Genomic DNA, 10125 nt, shown 5'->3' on the forward strand with positions numbered 1-10125 from the left:
ATTGCTTCAGCCCCCACTTTAGATCGTTTGTGTAGATCTAGCCTTGGTCTGACCTTGAAACGTCTCCTTTGCAGAGATCTTGACCAACACAGAAGGAGTTCCTGTGGGGAGCACATGCTTATCTGAGATGAAAGCTCCCAAATATTTTAAGACAGATGCTGTAAAGATTCAGCTGTCCTTTACTTCACCCTAGTAACTTCCCTGCTAGATGCAAATCACTACGGGGGGGAAAAATCAAAACCCTTTTCTTGGTCCTTTCTTCTGCTTCTTCTGTTGGTGTGGACTTTAGAAAGCAGTCAAGGGGGACTGGAGAGAGAAGAGAGGGAAGATGGAAAATGTCAGGGGTGGTGAGGCTCCTCACCCCCACCAAAGTGAAAAAATGATTCAAAAGCAATGAAGTTCAGTGCTGGCAGGGCTGAGGAGAAACAGGCACACTCATTCATTGCGGGGAAAATTTCAATCTAGCATAATCTTTTTGAATGAGTGAAAAAAAGCACTTGCCATGTGCCAGGTAATGTGCTAAGCACTGAGAATGCAAATACAAAGAGAAAGTCAGTCCCTGCCCTCAAGAAGCTTGCATTCTAACAAGAGTTCGGTTTCAAAAGTCACAGGGAGGATGATGAGTGGAACCATAACACAGTTGATTGATTTGTATTTTCAGGAATGGCAGCATACATTTCATTTCTGAGGCAGCTAGGTGGCAGGGTAGGTGAGAGTACTGGGCTTGGTGTCAGGAAGACCGGAGTTCAGATCCTAACTCAACCGTTTCCTAGCTGTGTGACCCTGGGCAAGTCACTTAACCTTTGTTTGCCTCAGTTTCCTCTCTGTAAAAGGGGGATAATAATAGCGCCTCTTCCTGAGGTTGCAGTGAGGATCTGTAAAGCAAATAGCACAGTGCCTGGCACATGGTGGATACCATATTAATGTTAGTTATTATGATTATTCTCAGAGGTAGAGGTGGCGTGGGGGTGGGGAAGAGAACCTAGAAGTTTGGCTGGAGAGCAGCTCGCTAGGATCGGGGTGGGTCTGGGTCAGACTTTCACCAGTCAGTCGCTTTTTGGGGACAGGTCTCACTGGCTTCCAGAGTGCTTCGCCTCCCTCTAAATGGGACTCACATCTGTTCTAGACATTTCCACTGTCCTCAAATCAAATTTCTAGAGTTCTCCAACATCACGTCTCCTTCTGAGAAGGGTCCATGTGAAATCCACAGCATGTCTCTAACAGTATGTACTTGTGGGCGTTACAGCACATGTTAAAAAAAATCACAATTAGTATAGCCTTGGACCCTCTCCTCCGGGATTCTCTTTTCTCTCTGGGTTTTCCTGACCCTGCGGTCTCCTGGCTTTCTTTCTACCTGTCTGACTCCCCTTCAGCTTCCTCCGCTAATTCATCCTCCATGTCACGCTCACAAAGTGTCCGTGAACCCCCAATCCTCAAGCCTCTCTCTGTTCTCATTCAGCTCCCATGGGTTCAGCCATCGTCCTTATACAGATGACTCCCAGATCTCACATCCAGCCCTATACCCTGGCCTCCCTTCCACGTCACCAATTGTTCATTAGACATTTTGAACCGGAGGTCCCATCGGTGTCCAAAACAAAACTCACCATCTCTCCCTCAAGCTCGCCCCTCTTCTGGACTTCCTTGTGACCTCTGAGGACCCCACTGGCCTTCTGGACATCCACATTTCATTCTCAGCCCCTCCCTCTCCTGCCCTCCTCATATTCAGTCAGTGGCCAAATCTCATCATTTTGAAATTCACGTTTCTCATGTATTTTCCCTTCGCTCCAGCACACACAGCTCCCACCCTAATTCTGCTCCTCATCACCTCTGATCTGAATTATTTTAACAAACTTCCAATTAGTCTCTGCCTAAGGTCTCTCCTACTCTATTCTAACTTTCACACAGTTGACAAAGTGGTGTTTCTGAAGCATAAATCTGGTCATGTCTGCCCCCCCCCCTACCCCTAGTAATCTCCAGTGGCTCCCTACTGCCTCTGGATCAGATAGAAATTCCTCTGTTTGGCTTTTAAAGGACTCTGGCTTCTCCCTACCTTCCCAATTTTCTTACACATGACTTTTTTTTTTTAAGTTTAGTTGATGCTTTGTTTTTACTTACAAACACGTAGCAATTATTTCCACTTTGTTAGAAGTTAACAGTTAAGTAAAAATAATAATACAGTGACCTCATATGAAAGTTCATTTCACACTGGTAGGCTTCACCTCTCTCTTTTTTTTTTTTTGGTAAATCAACAGAAATCTATTTTTTTTCTCCCTTCTACCTCTCACCCCATTGGGAAAAAAGAAAAGAAGAGAAAAATAAATTTCTCATAACAAAAAGTGTAGTGAAACATGTTGCTACTTTGTGATTCTGCCGTCCTGACCCATTTGGGGTTTCCTATCTGTGTTTGTTCTTTTTGCCTCTCAAACTGGGAATATTCTCTGTCTTCACCTCCATCTCTCGGAAGCTCAAGACTTACCCCCAAGCATAGCTTCCTGCAGGAAGCCATCCCAGCTACTAGTGCCTTCTCTCACAAAATTATCTTATGTTCATTCTTTATGGTTCATTTACATACTTTTATCGGACGCGTTGTTTCCTCCATTAGAATGTAAGCCCATTGAGGGCAGGGACTTTTTTCACTTTTGTATATTTCTTCCCAGGGCCTAGCGCCGTGCCTGCCACAGGAGGACGTTCATACTTCCTTACTGATGATTGAACAGTTCCCATTTTAATGGGTAGAGGGCTGAACTTTGAGTCGGGAAGACCTGGGTTCAAATCTTACCATTGATACTTTCTTTTTGACTCTAGGCACGCCATTTCACCTTTTTTGAGCCTCCTCTCCTCATTTATGAACTGGAGAAAATAACAGCAGCTACCTCATGGGATTGTTGTGAGATCCAGTATGTGTAAAGTGCTTTGCAAACCTTAAAGCAATTAGATAGAGGCCAGCTATTATTATGGGAGGTGGTGGCCGAGAGATAGAATTTCAGTCCAATACCCCTCTCAGGGTTGTTGTTCATCCTCTGTTCTTGAAGTGGACCAATGATATCGCTGTCATGATGCCTTGACTTGTGCGTGAACCGGATTTAAGTGAGGCAGAGCCGTGCAAAGTTGTCAGTCTCACTTTCTCCTCCATTGAGGTAATTAAGTGTCTAACCACATCCACTCTCTTGCTCTTTTCAAGTTGGAAATAAAAGTCTCCTTTGGAAAGGTTGGCCAGATCTCAGAGATATCTATCCATGCCCTTCTCAAGCTGTTGTGTAGACAACTCATGTGGACCTGTCTCAGACAGGCACACATATCTGGGAGGGATACTGCAGAGCAAGTCGGGGAATCTGGGTTCAAGACTCAGCTCTGCTGGTTCGCAGCTTTGTGAACTTGGCTTCATCTAAATCTATGATGCTATGACTGTCGCCAGGTCTTGGCTTTCTCATCTGTAAAATGGAGGTGTTGGTCCTAAATCATTCTGTGATCCAGATAACCCTGTCAAAGGGGAAATGAGGGGAGCTCCCGCTGACCCAAGAATAGGCCAGTTTTCCCTACTAATTCTCCATAAAAAGGAGACAAGTAAAACACAAGATGAGGCTTCCTGAGTTCTTAACCTTCAAGCTCCAATGATCAGCTCATTTTCTACAAGATATAAAAAAAGCAAAACCAATCAACCTTTTCCTCCAGAGCTTGGAGATTAGGAAGGCTGGAGATTCACTTGTCCTATAAATCAGGTTTTTAAAAAAATAATATTTTATTTTCCCTAATTACATGTAAAGACAATTTTTAACATTCAATTAAAAAAAATTGAGCTCCAAATTTTCTGCCTCTCTCCCTTATCCCCCCCCCGAGATGGTAAGCAATTTGACACAGGTTATAGATGTACAATTATGTAAAATATATTGATTTCCTTATTAGTTATGTTGTGAAAGAAGACAGACCTAAAGAAAAAAAACCCAAAAAAGTACAAAAAGTGAAAAAAAGCCAGCTTTAGTCTGCATTCAGACTCTATCACCTCTTTCTCTGGAGGTGGCTACCATTTTTCATCATGAGTCCTTTGGAATTAGATGAGGGGCTCTTAATCTGGGGCCCACTGACCTCCAAGAGAGTCTATGGCATGGATTTCAGGGGGTCTGTAAAATGACATCCTTATTTGAAATCTAGCAATTCCTTCATTTATTTATAAACATTCTCCTGAGAAAGAGTCCTTAAGCTTCATCAGATTAGCTGCCGGAGGGGTCCATGACATTGAAAAAAAAAACACAAAACCCCTCAAAAAAACCCTTAATCTAGAGATGTTTTGGAATAGAAAGGATCCTTCTGCCTGGTGTGTTTTAGCAGACTTCTACCAGAAGCGGGGGGTTAGAGGAAAGGACCTCAGAAGTTTTCTTCTAGCCGTGTCTGAGGTATGATCTTATCTGAAGGGTCTATATAAACAAGAGGGCTAAGTTCACTCAGATGTTACAGCAACGTGAGCCGCTTGAAAAAGCAGTTTTCATTTTTAACATTCTTACTAAACACATAGAGAGTCTTATCCCCATTCTACAGATGGGGAAACTGAGGCATGGTGCCACATATAGTCCATAAATGGTTGATTTGACTTCTGTAGTAGGACTGGGTCGTGAACAAAGGGAATTCAGTGTTGAAGGACAAGGATTTTCCCCGCCAGTCCCCAAATCTCAGAACTGGACAGGACCCCGGAAGCCATCTAGTCACCACAAACAACTCCTCTATGATGTAGCTGACAAGGAGTCATCTGGTCCTTACGTGGAGGGGCGAGGGGGAAGAGAGAGAAACTAACTTCTGCAGACAATGCAGTTTTGAATAGCTCTCATGGTTAGGATATAGAGCCCAAATCTGCCCCTTGGCAACTTCTACCCCAGTGGAGGAAACTGAGGCAGACAGAGATGTGCCCAGGAGCTGAGGCTGGATTTGAATTCAGGTCTTCCTGACTTCAGACTCAGCACTCTCTGCACTGGTGGTACCGTCTAGTTTCCCCCAGAGTGCAGCAGAATCGTTCTCTCAGTTCTGGACGTTGTATCTCTCTTTTCTGTTTTTGTTTTTGTTTTTGCTTTTTGCTAGACAATCAGGGTTAAGTGACTTGCCCAGGGTCATACTGCTAGTGAGTGTCAAGTGTCTGAGGCTGGATTTGAACTCAGGTCCTCCTGACTATCCCCTGTACCACCTAGCTGCCCCATGTCATATCTTTCTTAATGCAGCTTGCAGTCTACCCCCAACACCCCACTTCTTTGCAGAGGTGGGGGACCACGGGTGTGGAACACTACACGTAATAATAGACTTTTACATGCTGGCTAGTTTTGCTGAGCTTTTTTTTTTCATATACTCTTTAAATTCTTTATTATAAGGGATGGCTTTTTGGGAAGACAGTAGGAGAAGGGAGATGATGGGAAATATAGGTGAGATGAAACAAAATATATCAATAGAAATTTATTCTGAAAAATTGCATTAGCCTTCTCTGTTGACTCACAATGAGCTTGTGGTCCACCAAAATCCCCAGATCTTCTGAGAAATTTCAGTCTAGCCATACCTCTCTAATCATGAACTAATGAAAATCAACATTTATTAAGCTCCTACTATGGGCCTGTACTATGCGAATGACTTTGCTTTACACTCCTATCCAGTTTCTTTAGGTCTCTGACTTCATTGATTCTATCTTTCCTCCTCTGTCTAGGCTTTTGCTTTGATATTCTGTTGACTCTTGTCACACTCGGTTTCTTCTTTGGTGCCAAAGCCTCAGCTCCCCTGGGACCTCTCTGATTAAAAACCACGACCTAAGGGCTCTCAGTGGTCCATGGTCTCTGCCATTAGAATGTAAGCTGCTCGAGGGGCAGGGATAGTTTTGCTTTTTCTTTGTATCCCCAGCACCTAGACCAGGGGCAGGGAGTACACAGTAAGTGCTTACTAGATGTCTGCTAAGAGTTTGATGGAAGAATACTGGCAGCTTAAGCCTTTCCTTTCTGCTGGGTTTCAGCAGGTTCTGGCGGTATCTACATAACATGCCCTGAGAGTTAAGGTCAAGGACCCGGCCAGGGGGTTCTGTCAGACTGTCATCATTCAGAACTCATCTGCTCCAGCTGGACCTAGCAGGCTCGCTCTGGGGGGAGGTAAGGGGGGAGTAAGAGAGGTGAATGCCCCGGCAGGTTCACGTCCTGATCTGATTTCCAGGGACTCTGGAGTAGAGTAATTGAGTGCAGCTCACACTTATGGTTTACAAAGTGTTTCCAACCTTTCAAGGTAGGCAGGTCAGGGACTGTTATCCCCATTTTATGTATGGAAAACCGGGGGCTTAGAGAGATGAAGTGATCTTGCCAATCTGGGATGTCCAGGCCTACTTGGGAAAAGAGGAAGAAAGAAAGGAAGGAAAGAAGGGAAGGAAAACAGAAGGAAGGAAAGAAAAGAAGGGAGGGAGGAAAGGAAAGAAGGGAGGAAGGAAGGAAAGGGGGAAAGTAGGAAAAGAGGAAAGGAAGGAGGGAAGAAGAAAGGAAAGGAGAGGGAAGAAGGAAGGAAAGAAGGGAGGAAGGAAGGAAAGGGAGAAGGTAGGAAAAGAGGAAGGGAGGGAGGAAGGAAAGAAGGAAAGAGGAAAGGAAGAAAGGAAAGAAGGGAAGAAAAAGGAGGAAGGAAAGACAGAAAAGGAGGGAGGAAGGAAAGGGAGAAGGTAGGAAAAGAGGAAGGGAGGGAGGGAGGGAGGAAAGAAGAAAAGAGGAAGGGAAGAAAGAAAGAAGGGAAAGAGGGAAGGCAGGAGGAAAGGAAGGAAATAAGGAACAAATGAATGAATATTGAATGAGTGAATGAAAATAATTAAGTGCTTACTATGTGCTAAACACTGGGCTAAATGCTGGATTTCAGCAGACAGTCCCTTCTTTTGGGTGGTGCAGCTCACATTCTAAGTGAGGAGGCCAGGAGGCTCAGCTGCAGAGAGGATGGAAGGGCTTGGTGGTCCCAAGGGTGCAGTTGGCCAGGCCCACACACTCTTAGGGTGCATTGACAGGTCCTGACTGCTGTGTCTGGGAATCTGAAGGGTTCACTTTTGGGGAAAAGGGAAAAAGCCCTTTCTTTGGGGGGAAGGAACCCTTCTTCGTGCTCCAAGACTATCTCCTGAAATCTGAGAGCTCTTAGAAGGATGTGCTGGTGACATGAAGATGGCCTGCGAGATAGCAGAGTAGGAAGGCAATGATGGAGAGAGGTTTGAAACCTCTATTGCAGGAAGCCTAGAATGCAGGAGGCGGGAGGGCAGAGGGGGGCTTTGGAAGCAGAGGAGAGGGAAGGAGGGAGCACAGAGAGCTCAGGGCAGTTAATGCCTACTTTGAAGAGCAGGAGGGGAGCCAGCTCATTTTATTTATGTTTTGGAAGAAGAAAAAGCATTTAAAAGAGACCCAGTTCCCTTTGCCAGAGATTTGATCAGAAGACCTAGGTCTCCTGCCAGCAGACAAAACAGCAAAGTGAGACCACCAGCTTTTAAAGGAGAAGATGCCAATGGTGGGGCCCTGGCCGAAACCTTGACAGGAGGGGGAGGCTAGAAAGGAGAACCTATAACCAGGGTGGGTAAAATGGAGAGCTGGAGAGCCTGGGGTAGAAAGCTCAGAGATGGCTAAGCAGAACTGTGGAGGCTTCATCACAAAAACAAGTCCTTGCAAAAGGCTCATAGGATGTGAAAGCTGGTAAGTTATCTGGTTCAGCCCCTTACTTTACAGACAGAGGCCCCCAGAGGTTAAGTGACTTTCCTAAGGTCACACAGCTAAGTGACTGAGCTGCGATTCCACCCTGGGTCTTCTGGCCCCAAGCCGTTGCTTTCTTCTGTAGATAGAATGAGACAACACATGAACACACTTTGTAAACCTTAAAGAGCTATGAAAGGGCTATAGAAATCCCGCTTATTACTATTATTATTATTATTGAAGGGGAAGGAGAGCAAGAGAGAATAAACATTTCTATAGTGCCAGGTATGTGCTAAGCACTTTTCTACGAACAAAGTCTCTTTAGATCCTCACAATAACCCTGCCGAGGTAGGCAGGTGCTGGACCTGTCCCATCTCCTGCTCAGAGGTGACTGACAATCTCAGAGCTGAGGCTCTGGGGGAGTCCAAGGGAACATCTTTCTAAGAGCTCTCAGAATTCAGGAGATAGTCATGGAGCCAGAAGAAGAGTTCCCTCCCCCAAAGCAAGGGCTTTTCCCTTTTCCTGCAAGTGGGCCCTTAGATTCCCAGACTCAGCAGTCAGGACCTGTCGATGCACCCTAAGAGCCCCTGGGCCTGGCCATCTGAACCCTTGGGACCACCAGGCCCATCCATCCTCTCTGCAGCTGAGCCCTCACTTAGAATGAGCCATACCACACAACAGAAGGGACTGTCTATTAGAATCCAGCATTTATCCCGGTGTTTAGCACATAGTAAGGCATCGTCCCGGAGGTGAGAGCTCTGTAGCCCCCCATCAGAGGACAGCTGCCATAACACTCCAGGGGAAGAGAGCACCGTTGCACCCCGCCAAGCCAATGGCTGACAGTAGGGTGGGGAGGCCGGAGCTCCCTCCAGCTTGGGACTCTACCATCCTGTTATTCCTATGATCCTCTTATTCTAATCCCAGCATTCTTTCCTTTGCATCAGATTAAACATGATTGAAGTCAGTGAGATCTGGGTTTGAATCTCACCTCTGAGCGTCCAAGTGGAAGTTACCTATCTGAGCTTTACTTCCTCAGTAATAAACCGAGAATGAAATGAAATGAAAGATGAAATAATATGAAATAAATAAAAATAAAATAATGAAATAAATAATAGAAATGAATAAAAGTAAAATAAATGAAATAAAACAAAATGAAATAGATAAAAGTAAAATAAATGAAATAATAGAAATGAATAAAAGTAAAATAAATGAAACAAAACAAAATGAAATAGATAGAAGTAAAATAAATGAAATAATAAAAAAGTAAAATGAAATAAAATGAAAGTAAAATAAAATAGTGAGATAAAATAAATAATATGAAATAAATAAGAGATGAAAAAATGAAATACACTTCTTCGCACCCCAGGCAACTCTAAAAATTACTGAGCAGCAGCTGATCTGCATTGGGAGAATTTCCCTATCGGAGTATTTCACTCTTCCAGTGAAATCACAGGTCAGACCAAAAGGAAAAACAAATGTCCCTTCCTTGCAAAACTATTTTGGGAACTCCAAAGACAGAACGTACGTCAAGCCCTCTACGCAAGGGGAAGCGTTCTGTTAAGGCCCCGACACAATTCACGGGAAGGCATGATGAGTCCTGGATGCAGGATGCCACCTTGTCCAGGTGGGCTGCGTGTCGTCTAACGCTGGGCTGAGCAATCTCTCCAGGCCCACCGAGGCCCCCGTGGGTGGCTCTCCTTCCCAACGCCTCCATGCTTGGGGTGGCCGCTAGCCAGATGGGTGAGGCTGGCAAACCCAAAGCATTTTGATTCCAAGTGAAGTTGCCAGGGGGTGTTAACTTCCTTTCGCTCCCTGCAAAGGTAAGCGCCAGGGGGGATTTTTCACGGGGTCTGTGCTGACACGAAGCCTTTGTTAAGGACGCACATTATTCACTGATCACATGAATGCTACTTTAAGGATTTCATTACCCTCCTAAGCTATGAGAACTTTTTTCCCCCTTCTCTTGGGGAAGAGGCAAAGTGGATGATTTAATTCCAGCCATCAGAGCAAACTGGGCTTGGGCAGGGTCACCTGTGACCGTCTAATCCCCACTGTCAGCACAGGGAGAACTGAGGCTTCCCAGAGGGGCCTCCAGTATGATCAGGTATCTGTCCCCCCCCCCCCCCCGCCCCAGACCAGCTCTATTCCTGCCTTGTTTTATTTTTGAAGTAACTTTTATGACTCCCCTCCCCTCATCTCTCCCTCCTGGCCTCCCAGACTTCCACCAAGTTCTACGGAAGCCCGATCCGCTTTAAGCTAGGGCCCTCCCTCTGCCGATCATTTCCAATTTCTCATCTCATGCATGTAGCTTGCGGCATGTGGGGCTCCTTGGAAGCAGGGACTGTTCTTTTGGCACCCTTTGTATCCCCAGCGCTTAGCACAGTTCCTGGCACATAGGAGCCATTTAATGTTTACTGACCAAGAAAAAACATTCTTCCAAATTCATTTTGCAATTTAACGTAAA

Source organism: Phascolarctos cinereus, unplaced genomic scaffold (assembly GCF_003287225.1).
Source record: "Phascolarctos cinereus isolate Bilbo 61053 unplaced genomic scaffold, phaCin_HiC Scaffold_1;HRSCAF=81, whole genome shotgun sequence".
Classification (NCBI taxonomy): domain Eukaryota; kingdom Metazoa; phylum Chordata; class Mammalia; order Diprotodontia; family Phascolarctidae; genus Phascolarctos; species Phascolarctos cinereus.